Source organism: Tursiops truncatus, chromosome 19, assembly GCF_011762595.2.
Source record: "Tursiops truncatus isolate mTurTru1 chromosome 19, mTurTru1.mat.Y, whole genome shotgun sequence".
NCBI classification, from domain to species: domain Eukaryota; kingdom Metazoa; phylum Chordata; class Mammalia; order Artiodactyla; family Delphinidae; genus Tursiops; species Tursiops truncatus.
In genome coordinates, this window is record NC_047052.1 from 27920723 (window position 1) to 27937848 (window position 17126).

Here is a 17126-nt window from a genome sequence, read left to right on the forward strand (position 1 = left end):
GAACTGAAACCAGAAGAACACAGGTCTTCTGACTAATCCCATTAGTCTCCTTCGCTAACATAAAAGACAGTCTTTTTAAATTCATGTCCAAGTCTCCATTCACTCATTCTTCAGCTTTATCTCTGAGAGCAGAGATCCATGTCTGCTTATTATATATGACATTCAGAATATGACTTAATATACCTACTACTTTTAGAGATACTGTTGCAACTAATAATTATATTAATTTAAGTAGCAGCTGGCTTCTAGACCATGAATATTAGCAAGATCACCTGTTTCTCCAACAACTGAGAAAAGCTCTGTGAACAATGTTGATATTTAATGCATATATGATATTTAATGCATTTATGAATCTTCTATATACTGTACCATCCTTGTATAAGGTTCACAACTAAGAGAAGGAGTTTTTAACTCCTACCACTATTTAAGTCAACAGAAGATAAATAGTATCAACATCATTTTAAAAAGTTACATCGCTAAAAGGTTAACAAAATTATTATTTATTAAAAAAAGAACAATATTCTTTAAATAGTAGCTCTTGATTATATTTTTCCCCTTTGTTTTAAACCCATGGCTTCTATTCTTCTTCTAGAATTGTAGTTACAATGTTAATGTAATATATAATTATATCTCAGCTATGAAGCTCAGGTTAATGTTAAAAGAGCATGGTTTCCACCATAAATCCACAGCAGCAGAATAAGGACTTTTAAAAATGAACATTAAAGGACATTAACTTTAAAGGCAAGGGCACAAGGTTAAAACAAAAATAGCTCAGCTGGAGTAAACATGAAGACATTTTGGTATTCTTTATGAAGTGCCAAGCTGACTTTAATCTTTAGACAAAAAGTCATATACACCACAACTCTTTACCTAAAGTTTCTAGATAATCATTGTCATTTTTTTTTTTTTTTAACTAATAGAATCAAGCTGTAACTGGCCACCTCTACCTGTGAGAAAATGTGGATCACAGATTGAGAAGGTATTCTCAGGGACAGAAGAAGAAAGAAGCAGAGAGTATAATTAAACGATGGCTCCTGCTTGATGGAGATGTTTTTCCTCAGAAACCTATAGGGCCAGTGATGTTCTATGAACTACCAGAAACATGGTCACTCACCAGAAAGAGGAAAAAAAAGAAATATGCTGCCTCTTACCACCACATTTTTTTTTTTTTTTTTTTTTGCGGTACATGGGTCTCTCACTGTTGTGGCCTCTCCCATTGCGGAGCACAGGCTCCGGACGCACAGGCTCAGCGGCCATGGCTCAGGGGCCCAGCCGCTCCACGGCATGTGGGACCTTCCCGGACCGGGGCACGAACCCGCATCCCCTGCATCAGCAGGTGGACTCTCAACCACTGCGCCACCAGGGAAGCCCTCCCCACACTTTTTTTTTTTACTCTAAGATAAAAATAATTTGTCTAACAGAGCCAAGGAGAAGGAAATACTTTTTTTCCTTCATAAGGAAAATTTTGGAACTCCCTGAATAAAACAAAACTTTTTTATGTTCAAAAAAAGAAGAAAAATAAAGGAAAAAATATATCTATCATTTCACGTAACATTCCCATGTCAGACAAATTCACACAAAGGAAATGCTCAACTTCTCAAATGACTTGCCCATACAAAGATTTAAAGTGATGGATCTGAGGGTAATAAATGCAAAATAAAAGTCATGATTTACTTTAATATGGTCCAATAAATATGATTTTTAAAAGTTAACTAAATAGAATTATTTTGACCATAGTAAAATAAAGGCTGAATCTCTAAACAACATCCTAAACTTAATATGCCCCAAACTGAGCTTTAACCTTTCATCTACAAAACCTGCTCCTTGGCCTGCTCTAGTCAGTTGCTTGGGCCAAAATCCTTAAGGGCCTCCCTGACTCACATCCCACATTCAAATAGGCCAACAAAGCCTTTCAAATCTACCGTCAAAATGCACCCAGAATCTACCTCTTCCCACCACATTCCCCCACCCAAGTCACTCTCACCTCTTCCTGGCTTCCCGGTTTCAGCCCTTGTCTCCTACAGTGTCTTCTCAATCCAGCGATCAGTGATCCTTTGAAAGTCTGATCACATCCATCCCCTGTTTAAACTTCTTGTACAGAGTGAAGTCCTACAGAAGCAAGCCATCTCTTCTTACCTCCTAGACTCATCTCCAGTCCTGTCCCGCTTCCTTTCCTGGGCTCCAGCCACCCTGGGGCCTCCTTGCTGGTCCCCCAGTGGGTCAAGCACATTCCTGCCGTAGAGGCTTTCTTTGTACTCCTTACTTCCTCTACCTGGAACGCACTTCTCCCAGATATGCTCATGGCTGATTCCCTATCTCTCTCAGCTAAACTGTCAGCTTGCCTCTGATGCCGACCTATAACAAAATATTTACGAGTGCAACCTGCAACCACCCTCAGCACTCCCCCCCACCCCCAGCTAGAATGTAAACTGCACAAGGATAGGGTTTTTTGCCTGTTTTGTTCACTGAGGTACCCCAGGTTCTTAGAACAGTGCCTGGCACATAGTAGGTTCTCATCTGTTGAATGAATGGGAGTTTTATTCTTCCGTTTGTGGAGACTGTTCTTCTTGAAGGCTTCCTACACACTCTTGCCAAATCAGCACCCACTGGCAAGCAGAGACCAAAGCAAAAACATTCCCTTCCGACTACCAACTGATACTTAACATTTCTGAGGCTGCACAGCATAAGGCAGAGACAGTATAAATGGCATGAATTCAGATCACACTTGGTCCAGACTAGTGCTTTCCCTCTAAATACCCAGACAAAAACCCAGTGATATTTTAGAAGAAACAGCCCAGTTTTCAGGTGAACAAATTCCAAACTAAAAGAACAAATATACATACAGGAAGAACTGTGCTATATAAGTTTAGAGTAGAAAATAAGCTTGTCCCATGTCTGTCTGAGAGAAGAGAGAAATGTATATGATACCATATTTGGGAAAAACTGGATCTGTCCTGCATTATAACTCAACCAGTGGAAACTGATTTACAAAAAAGTTATCAAAGTTTCCAAATGTATACTTTGATGTAGTCATCATCTCATTAAAAATTTTAAACATATGGTTAATTTTACACATTTAAAGATGATTTTTAACCCTTCTGCAAAATAAATATCAATTTAGCCACAAAATATAGGGGTTAAACAAACTGAATATCAATTTTGACCCAAGATACTGAAAACTGATCATGAAAATAACCTCACTAGCTTTGTCCAATAGTGAGAACCAGAATGATTAGCCGGAGCGGAGGTGAGAGGGTGAAGTCCAAGCTCTGTGTTGGGAAAAAAATCTGGCCAAGACACACGCAGAGACTGGATGCCAGCTGCACCCCTGGGGAGCTATGGAGGAGGGAGCCAGGAAGAAGCCACACTGAGAACCCACAGAAGTGGGATGTGGAACAGTCAATGCAGCAAAACTGGGGCTGGACCGGAAAAGGCCAGCAAGGACAGACAGCACTAAGGCTCCTCTCTGTCAGCATGACTCTGAGCCTGATTGTTGAGTGGCCTCTGGAAGCACCGAAAGGTGCTTCAGAGAGCATGGCAGGGTACGAGGGCCCTGAGCAACAAACTGCTCTCCGTGCCTCTTGGCAGAAGTCCTACTGAGCCTCCACAGACCTCCTCAAACACCCGGGTAAGCCTTAAAATGAAGGGCAAACTTATCACTGCTGTTAGAAGGCAAGACTGGTTATCCTTTGGTGGTGGGGTGGTGGGGTGGGGGGGAACAGGAGGCAGAAAGGAGGCTTCTGGGGGGCTGGTAACTTTGTTTTTTTATTCTGGGTGCTGCTTAATAGTGTGTTCATTTTGAGAACATTCACTGAGATAGACTCGTGATTTATGTACTTTTCTGACTGTGTATTACACTTCAATAAAAAGTACCCCATCAAAATGAAGGACAATGACCCACTGTTTTTCAGAGGTTGCAGACACCCTGCTATATTAGAAATGGTGGGACTTCCCTGGCGGTCCAGTGGTTAAGACTGTGCTTCCAATGCAGGGGGTGCAGGTTCGATCCCTGGTCTGGGAACTAAGATCCCACATGCTCCACGGTATAGTCAAAAAATTTTTTAAATTAAAAATAAATAATAGGGCTTCCCTGGTGGCGCAGTGGTTGACAGTCTGCCTGCCAATGCAGGGCACACGGGTTCGAGCCCTGGTCTGGGAGGATCCCACATGCCACGGAGCAACTGGGCCCGTGAGCCACAACTACTGAACCTGTGCGTCTGGAGCCTGTGCTCCGCAACGAGAGGCCACGATGGTGAGAGGCCTGCGCGCCGCGATTAAGAGTGGCCCCTGCTCGCCGCAACTGGAGAAAGTCCTCCCACAGAAAAGAAGACCCAACACAGCCAAAAATAAATAAATAAATTTTAAATATATATAAATAATAATAATAAATAAACAGAAATGGCGAATGCTCTTAGTGGGAAGTTCCCAAGATCCAGACCTCTTCACCACACCTAGAGGATGATGAGAAATTAACTAGGGGAAAAAATTAAAGCCACGGCTTTAGAGCGACAGCTCTCACCTAGAGCTAAAACCAAGGACTGGGCAGACTTCCATTTCTTCAAATTAGTCAGCACTCACCTGTCATTCACTGTCCAAAAAAATGTCCCTTCCAGGCACATAAACATTCTTAACAAAGAGAAAAAAAAAAATCTCCAAATGGCATATAGGATGAAATGAACTTAAAAAAAGGGCAGAGCAAAAATGCATCAAATAATTTTGGTTCACTTGCTATTAACATGTGTCTTAATTATGAAAAATATGGTCATTTCCACATTCCCAATATAACCATGTTAAATATTTAATCAAGCCAAAAAAGAGTAGTGTAGTATAATAAGAAATATATCTGGTCTTTGTCCCCAAGTTCCTGGCACACAGCTTCTAAAACCCTTGGAATGTCCTGAAGTTCTGAGTCTTTTGTAACTCACAAGGAACCCCTTTTAAGCACACCTGAATGTATGCAATTGAGGTAAATTGGAAAGGTTAAGCTAGGTGGCCTCAGGATGGGGCTGGTCACCAGAAAGACCAAGTGATTAGAGAGTTGGAACTTTCAGCCTCACCCACCAACCTCTGGGAAGGGGAAGCAAGGGCTGCAGATTAAGCTCTATAAAAACTCGTGGGGGCTTCCCTGGTGGCGCAGTGGTTGAGAATCTGCCTGCCAATGCAGGGGACACGGGTTCGAGCCCTGGTCTGGGAAGATCCCACATGCCACGGAGCAACTAGGCCCGTGAGCCACAACTACTGAGCCTGCGCGTCTCGAGCTTGTGCTCCGCAACAAGAGAGGCTGCAACAGTGAGAGACCTGCACACTGCAATGAAGAGTGGCCCCCGCTCACCGCAACTAGAGGAAGCCCTCTCACAGAAACGAAGACCCAACACAGCCATAAATAAATAAATAAATAAATAAAATTTTTAAAAAATTGGATCATATATTCACCTTTCTCTTTAAAAAAAAAAAAACTCTTGAACAATGAGATTTGTTGAGTTTCTCAGTTGGTGAATGCATCCACACGCTGCGAGAATGGTGCACCCCGGTCCACAAAGACAGAAGCACCTGTGCTAAGGACTCTTCCGGACCCCGTCCTATGTACCTCTTTACCTGGCCATTCATCCTTCATAATAAATCAGTTGATTTACCTCGGGGATAAAACCCAAATAATTTCCTCATCTCTAAAGAGGAGATGATAATGCTTACCTCCTTCAAGGGGTTGATGATACACAGAAAGTATTATTAACTCTCCTGATTTATATCACTGTAAAATGCTATTTTAGCTTTTTCCCAAAGTTGCCAACTTGGCAACACTTTGTCAATTATAAATGTCTCTGCTTCAAAAAAATCTTCTAGCAAATATATGATACTAAATTATGACATTTAATCACAGCTTCATATCATTCAGTAAGAACTTCTGGGAGACACCTGCAATTTTTAAATGTACAATTTTTACATTCCCCACTATCAAATATGGTTTTAATTATAAATACAAATTTCCACAATGAAGGTGTGATTCAAAAGAAATTTAGCATTGAATTTCAAGTGGAAATCTTGCCCTCAAACTTATTATTAATTAGACTGCAACAGGATTAAAACACAAGAACAGTGTTCAATGTCCAACACCAAGATTAATGAGGAAAGCCTCACAGGAGGTGTCAAAAGCTGAAGACTGGTTCTGCTCTCCTCTCTTCTTCTGAATACATAAACTATGGTTAAATGACAGCATCATTCTACTTTGTACTATATCTGTCAGCTGTCAATTACAACAACCAAAAGAAAATTACATCCTAACAGATACTATTGTTTCAGATGCCTCTAGAAGACAAAAACAATGATTAACAACAACAAAAAAAGTGCTGTTGGATTAACTCTTCATAGTCCTGTGAAACTAAGTAAAAGAGTTAGACCTAATCATTACTCAGAAGGTAGACTTCTGGAGAAAACAAAGAACTACTTTTGCAAATATGTTCCTATAAAAGGGTTTCATCTTCAAGGAATTCATGGAAAAGACTCTGACAAGTACAGGTTTCTGGTAACTGACTATACTGCTGAACTGAATGAAAAAGCATTTCCAGAACTCTAATGGAAAACTCATGAATTCATAAAAGTGCTAACAAAAGATCAAGATGAAAAAAAAATTAATTACATGGGACTGAGTGAACTGATGAGGATGATTATAATTTTTGTGACTTTCTGTTTGAATAAAAAAATAAAAAATCCCACAAGGACTCAGAGGCGAAAAATATACAAATCAATTTTTACTGAAAAATAAAGGAGCTGTTACAGTGGAGGATTACTGGACTGAATGTCAATATTATGACATAGTATGAGTGCGTTTCGTGTTTGGTAAATGCAGTCATTGTTGCTTTTGTTGTGGTCATCCATTTACAGTGCTTGGTGTCAGTTTATTTATCTCTTGTAAAAATAAAATACAGTGTGTGTGTGTGTGTGTGTGTGTGTGTGTGTGTGTGTGTGTGAGAAAAAATTTTCTTAATAGCGGTTCTCTATTTTAAGTAATAGATTTATTTGTAAACATGTTGTAAATAAATGCTATTGGTTGAAAAAAATAAAATAAATAAAGTAAATCTAAAAAAAACACAAAAAAACAAAGAATTAAAATAAATTACCCTAGACAGAAGAGAAATTAAAGACCTGAGTGATTCAGTACAAGTATGGGCCTGGATGACTCAGTGTTTGCAGTAAGGAGTGTGTAGTATCAGCTTTCTTGATACATAACACTTGTATTATTTCATCTTCAATGAGCAAAGAGAAGCAATCTGGCATCACACAGAAACATAAAGTAACCACACAGCCTACCTTCTGACAAATTCTTGGAGTAGAACTGTGCACCCCTTCCTGGCTTTGCCCCGCATCATCTCTCTGACCCTGGGACCGGCCCTTCCTCATCTCTGGATCCCAGTTTCACCACCGGTGAGAGGAAGGGGTTGGCTCAGGTGATTTCTAAGGTCCTGCCCGCCGTGAAGAATCTACAGACGTGGGATATTTTAATTCAGTCTTTAAACTCACTTAATGAATGTGTCCTTGGAAGGAGCAGTCCCATTTTAGCGGTGATGAAAAGTATCTGTATAAAGAACCTGAGGAATGATACAGGCCCCATATTACAGCTGGCATAATCGGGGGCAGATCACCAAGTCTACCTCCAAAAGGCTCTGGCTGGTCTCTCGAAACCAACGGTTCTCAGCTGGGGGCAGCTTTGCTCCCCAGGGAGCACTGGCAATATATAGAGGCATTTTTGGTTGTCACAACTGAGAGAGAGAGGTGACGTGCTACTGACATCTAGATGGCAGAGGCCAGGGATGCTGCTAAACATCCTATGATGCACAGCACAACCTCCACAACAAAGAATTATTCAGCCTAAGACATCAATTGTGTCAAGGTTGAGAAACCCTGCTGTAAACTAAGGAAGGCTTCTTGTCCTGAAAGCCATGACACCAGCATCACAGGCACCAGGAACCCCGGGAAATATATGCATACATTTTTAAAAAAATATGAGAAGCACTATAGTTGTTATCAGATTCTAAAGTCTGAGTCCCCTGCCCCCCCCACCGACCCCAAATAATCTTAAAACACTGTATATACAGAATTATACCATTTGAGTTTTTAATGGTGGTAGTCATTCCCCGGTATACCACACAGCAATGGAAAAGATCAAACTAAAGCTACATGGAACAATAGGGATAAATTTCACAGACATAAGAATGAACTAAAGCACCAGACACCAAAAAAAGACACTGCATGATTCGATTTATATGGATTTTAAGAAGAGAAAAAACTAATCTGTGGTGCTAGGAATCAGAACACTGGTTATCCGGGGGGTTGGTGGGGATGGGGAATGACTGGGAGGAAGCACAACAGAACTTTTCTGGTACTACAGACTGAAATGTGTCCCTCTAAAATTCATATGTTGAAGTCCTAACCCCCAATGTGAAGGCATTTGGAGAAGGGACCTTTGGGAGGTAATTAGGTTTAGATGAGGTCATGAAGAGGGGGCCCTCATGACAGGATCAGTACCCTCCTAAAAAGAGACACCAGAAAACTGCTTCCTCTATCTCCCACCCCTACTCCACACACACATTCACCCAGGAAAGTACATGTGAACACACTTGAGATGGTGGCCACCTACGAGCCAAAAAGAGAGAGGGTCTTCACCAGAACCCAACCATGTGGCACCCTGGTCTTGGACTTCTAGCCTCCAGAACTGTAGAAAAACAAACTTCTGTTGTTTAAGCCACTCAGGTCATGGTGATTTATATGGCAGCTTTCCTTCATTCATTTAACAAATACTTATTGAGCATCTACCACATGCTAGGTACTGTTTGTTCAAAGCAATGGGGATGGAGCTATGGAAAAACCAGACAAAGTTCCCCAGCCTCAGGGAGCTTATGTCTATTAGGAGACAGACAATAAAAATGCATAAACATATAGACACATGATGCCAAGTATTGATAAATGCTATGAGGGAGGTAAAACAGGGAAATGCAGCAGAGTGGATGGTAGGACTGCTTTAGCTGGGGTGTTCTGAGAAGCTTCTTTTAAAAGGAAACCTTTGAGCAGAGACCTGATTGAAGTAAGGGGGTGAGCTATGTAGATATTTGGGGGAAGAATGTTCTTGCCAAGGAAACAAGGCAGAAGTGTAGTTTGCATAGTTGAAGAGCAGGAGGCCACGTGGCTGAAGCACATAATCATGGGGAAGGGTGCTGGGAGAAGGGGTTGGGACAGGGTCAGATCATGTCGGCTTCCCAGCACCAAGGACTCTGGATTTCAGCCTACTTATGACAGGAGCCAGTGAAGGGTTGAGCCTTCTCTAAGGCTCATTCCCACTGCTGTGTGGAGAACAGACAGGGGGCTTGAGGGGACAAAGTAAGAACAGGGAGACCAGTCAGGAGGCTACTCCATCACCCAGATGTGATACCTGAGACCTGCGTGGACCAGGGTGATAGTGGTGGAAGAGACAAAAAGTGGGTCTGATTCATGGATACTATATTTTAAGAGTAGATTTAGTGTAGACATGAATTGCTGATGTAGAGTGTGAGAGGAGAAAAGAAGTCAAGGCCAATGCCAAGGTTTTAAGCCTGAGTAACTCAGACCATGAAGGTGCCGTTTACTGAAACGAGGGAGACAGGGAAGGGAGTAAGCCTGACATCACAGGGTTGCCGTGAGGATGCATTAGATTATAGAAGTAAAGCCCATGGCAGAGACCTGCGCACAGCCAGAGCTCAGGAAGTGATGGTTGTCCTTTTTTTCCACTGTCATTGGTTCCTTCTAGGATTTAGGTCTCTCCTTCCCTAAAATAATTCCTCATCAGTAGGGGAAACTGGGTGAGGGGTACAGAGAACTCCGTACTATCCTGCATGTGTTCTATAAATCTAAAACAAATCTAAAATAAGAAGTTTATTTTTAAAAACTTCCTCGACCCCGTGTCCTCCTCTGGCTCCCACTCCCTTCATAAAGAGACGGCCATCCCCTGTCACGCGTCATTCATTCATCACCACTGCCATCTAACTTTTGCTTGCCTGCCTCCCATTTCCTGAACTCCCCAGCAGTCACCACTGACCCAACTGCCAAATCCAATGGACTCTTCAATCCTTCCTTTCTCACAGCCTTTGACATCCTAACCACTCCTTCCTTCCTGAAACTCTCTCTTCCCAAGACGTGGAGACTCCACCTTCTCCTGGGTCTCCTCCTCCTCCTCCCTCTCTCAGCCTCCTTTGCTATGCCTCCTTCACCTACCCACCCCTCAAATGCCAAGCTTCTATCCTTGGACCTCCTCTTCTCACACTATATATTTCTCTGGATAACATCCACTTGAACTTCAACTACAATTCCTACCACAGCCATTCATCTCCCAGATGGCTACAGACCTCTCTGAATCCGTTCACATACACATGTGCATCCAAGAGAACCACACACACACTCCTAAGCAGGCAGTGCCAGGAGGCTCAAGGCTGCCTTTCCATGGACCTCGGACGCCTATCTGGGCCCAGGCAAGGACACTGACCTATCAAAACAAAGGTGACTTCCGTATCTCTCCGTCCAGCCCAGCTCTCTCCCAGGGTCAATATTTCCAACTGTTCACCTGACATCTACAGCTGGCTGACCAGTGGATGCCTCAAACTACATATTATCCCAAACGCTTCACTTCTCTCCCCTCTTAGCTGCCACTGCCACCACCACCAGCACCACTTCCTCCTCCTGCATTTCCAGTCTCTCTTGATAAAACAATTAGCACCAGTCAATTCAGCCAGAAACCACCTCAGGCTCCCTTTCCTCTCCAAACATCCAATCTCCAGGTCTATCTCCCAAACCTTTCGGAAAGTCGAACCCTCATCTCTTTTGCCCCCACTCTAACCTCACGCTCTTCTCCTGATTACCTCAACAGTCTAAGCCTTCTTGTTCCTCTAACCTACACTCCCCTTGGCTAGAGAGGTCTTTCTGAAACGTTCCCCTGGCTTTATACCCTCAGGAACACCTTCCATCTCCTACAGAAGGAAGTGCTCATGCGTTGACACGGCCAATAGGGGCACCATCCAAAGAATGGGCACTGCCACCCTTACCATCCTCATCTCTTACTGCCTCCCAGCAAAGATACCCTAGCAATTCTCTATTCCTTGGGATGCCTCATGCTGTTTCCTCCCTTCACACACTGGCACATACAGGTGTACACTCTGCTAGAACACAAACATACCCTGGCACATGGGAACTCCTGTGTACCTTGCAAAGTCAGCTGGGACAGTCCTACCTACCTCAAACCCCTCCCACACTATTCTCAACCATCTATTACTGTTCTTCCCTGGCCAGGTGAAGAGTTGTGATGATTTTATTCCCAAGTCTGTTTCTCTCTCTACATGGAGAATTCCTGTAGGGTGAGGTCCACAGACTGCTCAGCTTTGAATTCTCAGCTGCTAAGTTTGGTACAAACTTTAAAAAGTTACCGAATAAAATGTCTGCTGAATTAAAGTGACCTGTTCCCTGAACATACCTCAGGTCCTCACCTCCAGGTCTTTGCTCTGACCCCTCCTTCTCCTTGGCATATCTATCTTTCTCTACCTTATTTTCTACCTCAGCCCATCAGGAAGCAGGTTTAGACACTCAAGTTCACCACATCTCTAATGTTCCCACCTCAGGGTATTTGCACTTGCTGTTCCCATTCCAGGAATGCTCTTGCCCGAGATACTCCCCTCTCTGATTTCAAACAGGTCTCTGTTCAGACATCCTTGCCCTCTTTTTAAAAAGGCCCTGCCACTACATGCTACCCCTGTGGGCTTATTGCTGATGATGTGCTCCACAGAAACAGCAGCTCAGTGAGCACAGGCCTATCTCAGTCACCACTGGATCCCCAAGCCTCTAACAGTGTCAGGAACATGGATTTATTTTCTATTTGTTGAGCACCTACTGTGTGCCAGGTCTAGGTGCTGGGGATACATCAGGGAACAAAACAGATAATGTTCTAGAGGGGGAAAACAAACAATACACAGATAAATGAGTAAAATATAAGAACGACTAAAGCAATAAAGGAAGATAGGAAGTGGGGAATGTCTCACTAGGTGACCCTTGAATAAAAACCTGAAAGAAGTGAGGGAGTGAACCATATGAATATTGAATCGCAAGCACAAAGGTCCTGAGGTCGGAGCATGTCTGCCATGTGGAAGGAGAAGGTAGCAGAAAACGAAAGTGGGAAAATAACAGTGGGTCAGATTATGTAAAGCCATATAACTCACTGTAAGGAGTTCATCTTTAAATGAGATGGGGACCCACTGGAGGGTCCTTCTATCTGCTGTGCTGAAAATAGAGGCCAGGGCAGAAGCCAGGAGACCAGGTGGGAGACTATTTCAATAATCCAGGAGAGGTGATGGTGACCTGGCCCAGGATGCCAAGCATTGGATGTGAAGTAAGAAAGAAAGAGAGCAGTTAAGGATGACTGAAAGGTTAACGGTCAGAGCCTTTTACATTACTGAGAAAAAAAAAAACAGCAAGAAAAGCAGTCTGGGAAGAGAAGTGGAGGGAACCTTGCTAGCCCTATCTTGAAATGTTCAGGTTGAGTTCCCTACAAATCATCACAGTGGAGATATTAAAGTAGGCAGCTGGATATAGGTCAAGGGAGAGGCCCAGGCTATAGATATTCATGTGGGATCTGTTAACCTAATAAACAGGTATTAAGAACGATGAGCCTCGAGTGAGATCACCACGAATAAAAAATGAAAATGTCCCAAACACAAATTCACAAAGAAGAATAACTGAAAGAAAGAAGGAAGGATACGATGCCCAAGGGCACCCTCTCACAGCCCCCAAACAGAACAGAAAGGTGACCCTTGCTGAAAAACATTTTGGTCTAAACAAATCATAACCTCTCATCTCTTTTGCCCCCGACAGAGGGGCAAACCTGGACCAGCAACTCTGTCAATGGGTCGTCCAAACTTGGAACAAAGACCCCTGCGGTCGGCCCCGTAATTTTTAAAAAAGAGACCCAATAAATGCAGGCATTGCCTTTGCAGAGGATGGGGTGCTGTGGGCCCAGAGAAAAGTGCGGGCCACCTCCAGGTTCTAATCACTAGCATCTCCCTGCATGGGATGGCGCATTGCGCTGGATGCAGACAGAGGAGATAGGCCAAGGCTCACAGGGTAGTCCCTTTCCCGGGAGGGAAACGCCTCCCGATAGAGTATCCCCGAGGAGCGAGCGAGGGAGCTGACAGGGCGCGGTCAGGAAGATACCAGGCGGAGTGTGGTGGCGGGGAGGGGCACCGATACAGCCAAGGGTGGACTCGCAGGGCAGGGGGGGGCGTGGCGCGCCGGCAGAGCGCTGTAGTGGGACAGGAGGGTCGCCAGGGGGCCTACGCTCCGCATTCAGAAAGAGAGCAGATAGAAAGCACTCCCGGAGCGCAGCCCAACGCTATAATGGGGGGCGGTTCGACAGGGCGCTGTGTCGCAGGCGTCAGGCGTGCCGGCTGCCATGAGGCGAACGGGAAGTGTGAGCAGCACGGCTCCGAGCACGGGGACCGGGCTCCGCCCAGCCTCTGAACCTTAGGTTCAAGGACCTGCCCCGTGTCGAAAGGACGGAGCCACAAACACCCTTACCTGGCGTTGCAGCCGCGTCAGCCGCTCAGGTCCGGGTTAGAAAACGCGGCGGCCGCGTCTCGCGCCGCTCGCCCGCGCTTCCTGATTGGCCGAGACCGGCCTTCCCAGAAGACCCCGCGCGGCGCGCCGCCAAATGAACTTTATGGAGACCCGAGGAGGAGGACACGGACATGGGCGGGGCTTGGGAGGGGCCTTCGACAGAGCTGTCCCTCCCCACACGCACCCAGCCACCGCCCTCACCCCTCCCACGTGGTTAGAGTCGGCTCCTGCCGGAGAAAGCGATCCCACAATTGCCTGCGCGGATTTCTTACCCTTCATTGAACACCATCCGAGTGCCAGGCACTATTCTAGGTACTGGGGGCATAGTGGCAGCCACGGCAGACAAGATCCCTGCCCTAATGGAGTTCTCAAGCTGGTGGGGAAAACAAAATATAATAAATCACCTCCAGTTTGTAAGGAGGGCAATGACGAGAAAAGCAGTGTGATGGGAAAGAGAATGTGGTCAGGGAGGGCCTCTCTGAGGAGGTGCTGGCTGAGCTGAAACATGAATGATGAGAAAGGGTCAGCCTTGCAGAGTCTTGGCTGCAGAACATTCTAAGTAGAGGGAACAAATCTGAAGGCTCCACCGGGAAACAAGCCTGGTGTTTGAAGAATAGAAAGAAGGGGAGTATGACTGCTAGAGGATGATCCAGCTCAGGTGGGATAAGACTCACAGTTGGCTGGGGCCAGACTTTGCAGGTCCTTCAGGCCACAGCAAGAAAGTTGAAGTTATTCCTCATGCAAATGGAAGCCACCGGAGGATCTGAAGCCAAACTGTGACATGAGCTGACTTACCTTTATAGACGATCTCTCTAGCCCTCTGGGTAGAGAAGAGGGAAGCAGAGAGGAGCTGGGAGGCTATTTCTGTGTCCAAGACATAAGGAGAGTGGACCTTTGATTGTCACAGTGCCCATACATGCAACATACATTAGTGCCCACAATATGCCCAAAATGAATGAGACCCAGTCCTTACGATCTGGTGAGGAAGCAGAGTGTATTTCAATGTAATGTGCTAAGTGCGTGACAAAGCTATATAAGGATGCTAAGGGTGTTTAACCCGGTCTGGTGGGTTGAAAGTCAAGGAGGCCTTCTCAGGGGAAGTGACACCTTAACTGAGCCATAAGGATGAATAGGGCTTAGAATGGCAGAGAGAGAGGAGGTTTTTCCTGGCCTAGGGAATGGTGTAAGCAAAGGTAAAGAGGAGAGAAATAGTGCTATTCCCACCCTCACCACACCTTTCCTCTCGCTTCTGACAGATTCTCTCCTTGACAGAACTCTAGCCAGGCTCCTCTGAGCCCTGTTCTCTTCTAGGGCCTCAACCTCAGCCTGTAACAACTTGAGCAAAACAACCAACATAGTTTCTAACAGCTCAGGGCCACATCCTTAGGTGACCCTAGCCCCTCTTAAAGTACCTGCCAGAGAAAACTCAAGGCTGCCAAAAGAATTTACCATTTTTTCCAGCCAACACCTGAAGATAGGGTCCCTGTCTCCCAGCCTCTGTGCGAGGGCAGCAGCCTAACTTCAGTGAGCACCAGTTAGCAAATCCAGATGAGTTTCACATGGACTGACACCTCCTTCCCACTTTTGGTAATTTTTCCCTAACTCAGCAGAGCTCAACCCCCTCCCTATTCTCTGATTCTCCCTTTGAAACGCCCAGTCACCTCTGTACAAATCAAAGTTGAGTTCCATTCATGCTGGACTCTGTTCTTTACTGCAATAGAATATTGCTGATTAAAATATGTCCTTACCACTTTAACTAGTGTCCAGCTTCGTTTGTCTTTAACAGCTCACACAAGCATATTGTGGGTTCTGTATAAATGATTGATGCTGATTGACAATATATATGGGTGTGGCCTTTGTCTTAAAGCTATTAAATATAACCAGATCCTGCTGTGGTCAGACAATATCCACAAATATAACAGCATCTTGCATCTGAATAATGTTTTATCCTTTTACCTTGCTTTTTTCTATTATGTAAAGAAGAATTTTTAATACCATAGACAAATACTCATGAAACATTGCCAAACGGAAAATCAGGACGTTTACCTTTTGGAGCTGAATACTTCCATATTGTAAAACCCAGCAATTTCACTCCTTGATACATGCCCAGGAAAAACTCTTACACATGTGCACCAGGAGATATTTGCAAGAATCTTCACAGCAGCACAGTTCATAACAGGAAAAAACAAAAACAAAAAACAAATGTCCATTAACTAAATAAATAAATTGTGGGTATTATAACAATGGAATATTATTCAGCAGTGAAAATGAGTGTGCTATAGCTACAAACACAACACAGGTGGATCTTGGAAACATAATTTTAAGTGTGAAAAACAAGTAGCAGAAGACTACTAGTGTAGTATGAGCTCTACCCTGGCTAGAGTGGCTGGTTCAGGGATGGGCCTATGACTCAACAGAGTCAAAAAAATTCATTCTCAAGATGTTCTGCTCACACAGTTGCTCTCTTTACCACTGGAATTGGAACTGTGAAGGAGTTTTCATAGAAGTCCTCACTCCCTGAAATTAAGCTTTAGAACTTTAGTTATTAGCCATGAGGGAAGAACCTACCTAGGAATGAAGCCATTACAAAAGAGAACAATGTAGTGATGGAGAGAGAGGCAGAATCCAATGACATTATGTGAGCTTCTAGATCAAACTAAAGCTAACCCTACCCCTGGAATGTTCTGTTGCATGAGAAAAAAAAATTCACTTTCAGTTGGGTTTTCTGTCACTTATAATCAAAATAATCCTGAAGGATGCAAGATTACTTGAACCCTTGCAGCAGCTCATCTAACATGCTTGTTACAAAGTCAGCAGGCCAGAATTCAGTAAGCTTTTCCCAACTGAATGTGGTTGTCCCTCACATGCTATGTAAGGAGGTGCTTTCAACAATGTTAAGCAGAATGTTTTCACCATCATGTTACATTTTGTTCTATACATTTAAAAAATAACATTAAACAAAAAAAATATTAAACAGCTCCATTTTCAAAGAAAGAAACTGAAGAAGTCTTTTTTTTTTTTTTTTTGCTGTACGCGGGCCTCTCACTGTTGTGGCCTCTCCCGTTGCGGAGCACAGGCTCCGGATGTGCAGGTTCAGCGGCCATGGCTCACGGGTCCAGCCGCTCTGCAGCATGTGGGATCTTCCCGGACCAGGGCACGAACCCGTGTCCCCTGAATCGCCAGGCGGACTCTCAACCACCGCGCCACCAGGGAAGCCCAAGAAGTCTTATTTTTATGTTCATTACATTTTGTTTCAAAATGACATCATAATTTGGCAGAGACTACAGAATTATATAGCAGATTTTTGTTTCTGTATTAAGTCTGATGGAGACCCTAGGCGATATTTATTGTTAAAAATGTAAGACTTGATGATGAACATCCTCATCATCGCTCTTGTCTTCTGGCGATTTTGTGGGGAAAGGATCTCTATCTGGCTTCCTTTTATTCATTTAGTCACTTGAAAAATATTTGTTGGGCAACTGCTATGTTCTGAGTGTAAAGATTCA

At 44.1% G+C, this 17126-nt stretch overlaps 1 protein-coding gene across 2 annotated transcripts in view; it reads right to left on the reverse strand.

The window, feature by feature from the left end:
- NUP93 (nucleoporin 93) overlaps positions 1–13710 on the reverse strand; it is a 102952-nt gene extending 89242 nt beyond the window's left edge. Inside the window, exon 1 of one of the 2 annotated variants that reach the window (XM_019935787.3) lies at positions 13582–13710. The gene's annotated coding sequence lies outside the window, so the exon portion shown is untranslated. Of the gene's footprint in view, positions 1–7305; positions 7424–13581 lie in introns of those variants that run through there. The other variant, XM_019935788.3, reaches the window with a different exon arrangement.
- Between the last annotated feature and the right edge of the window lie 3416 nt (positions 13711–17126).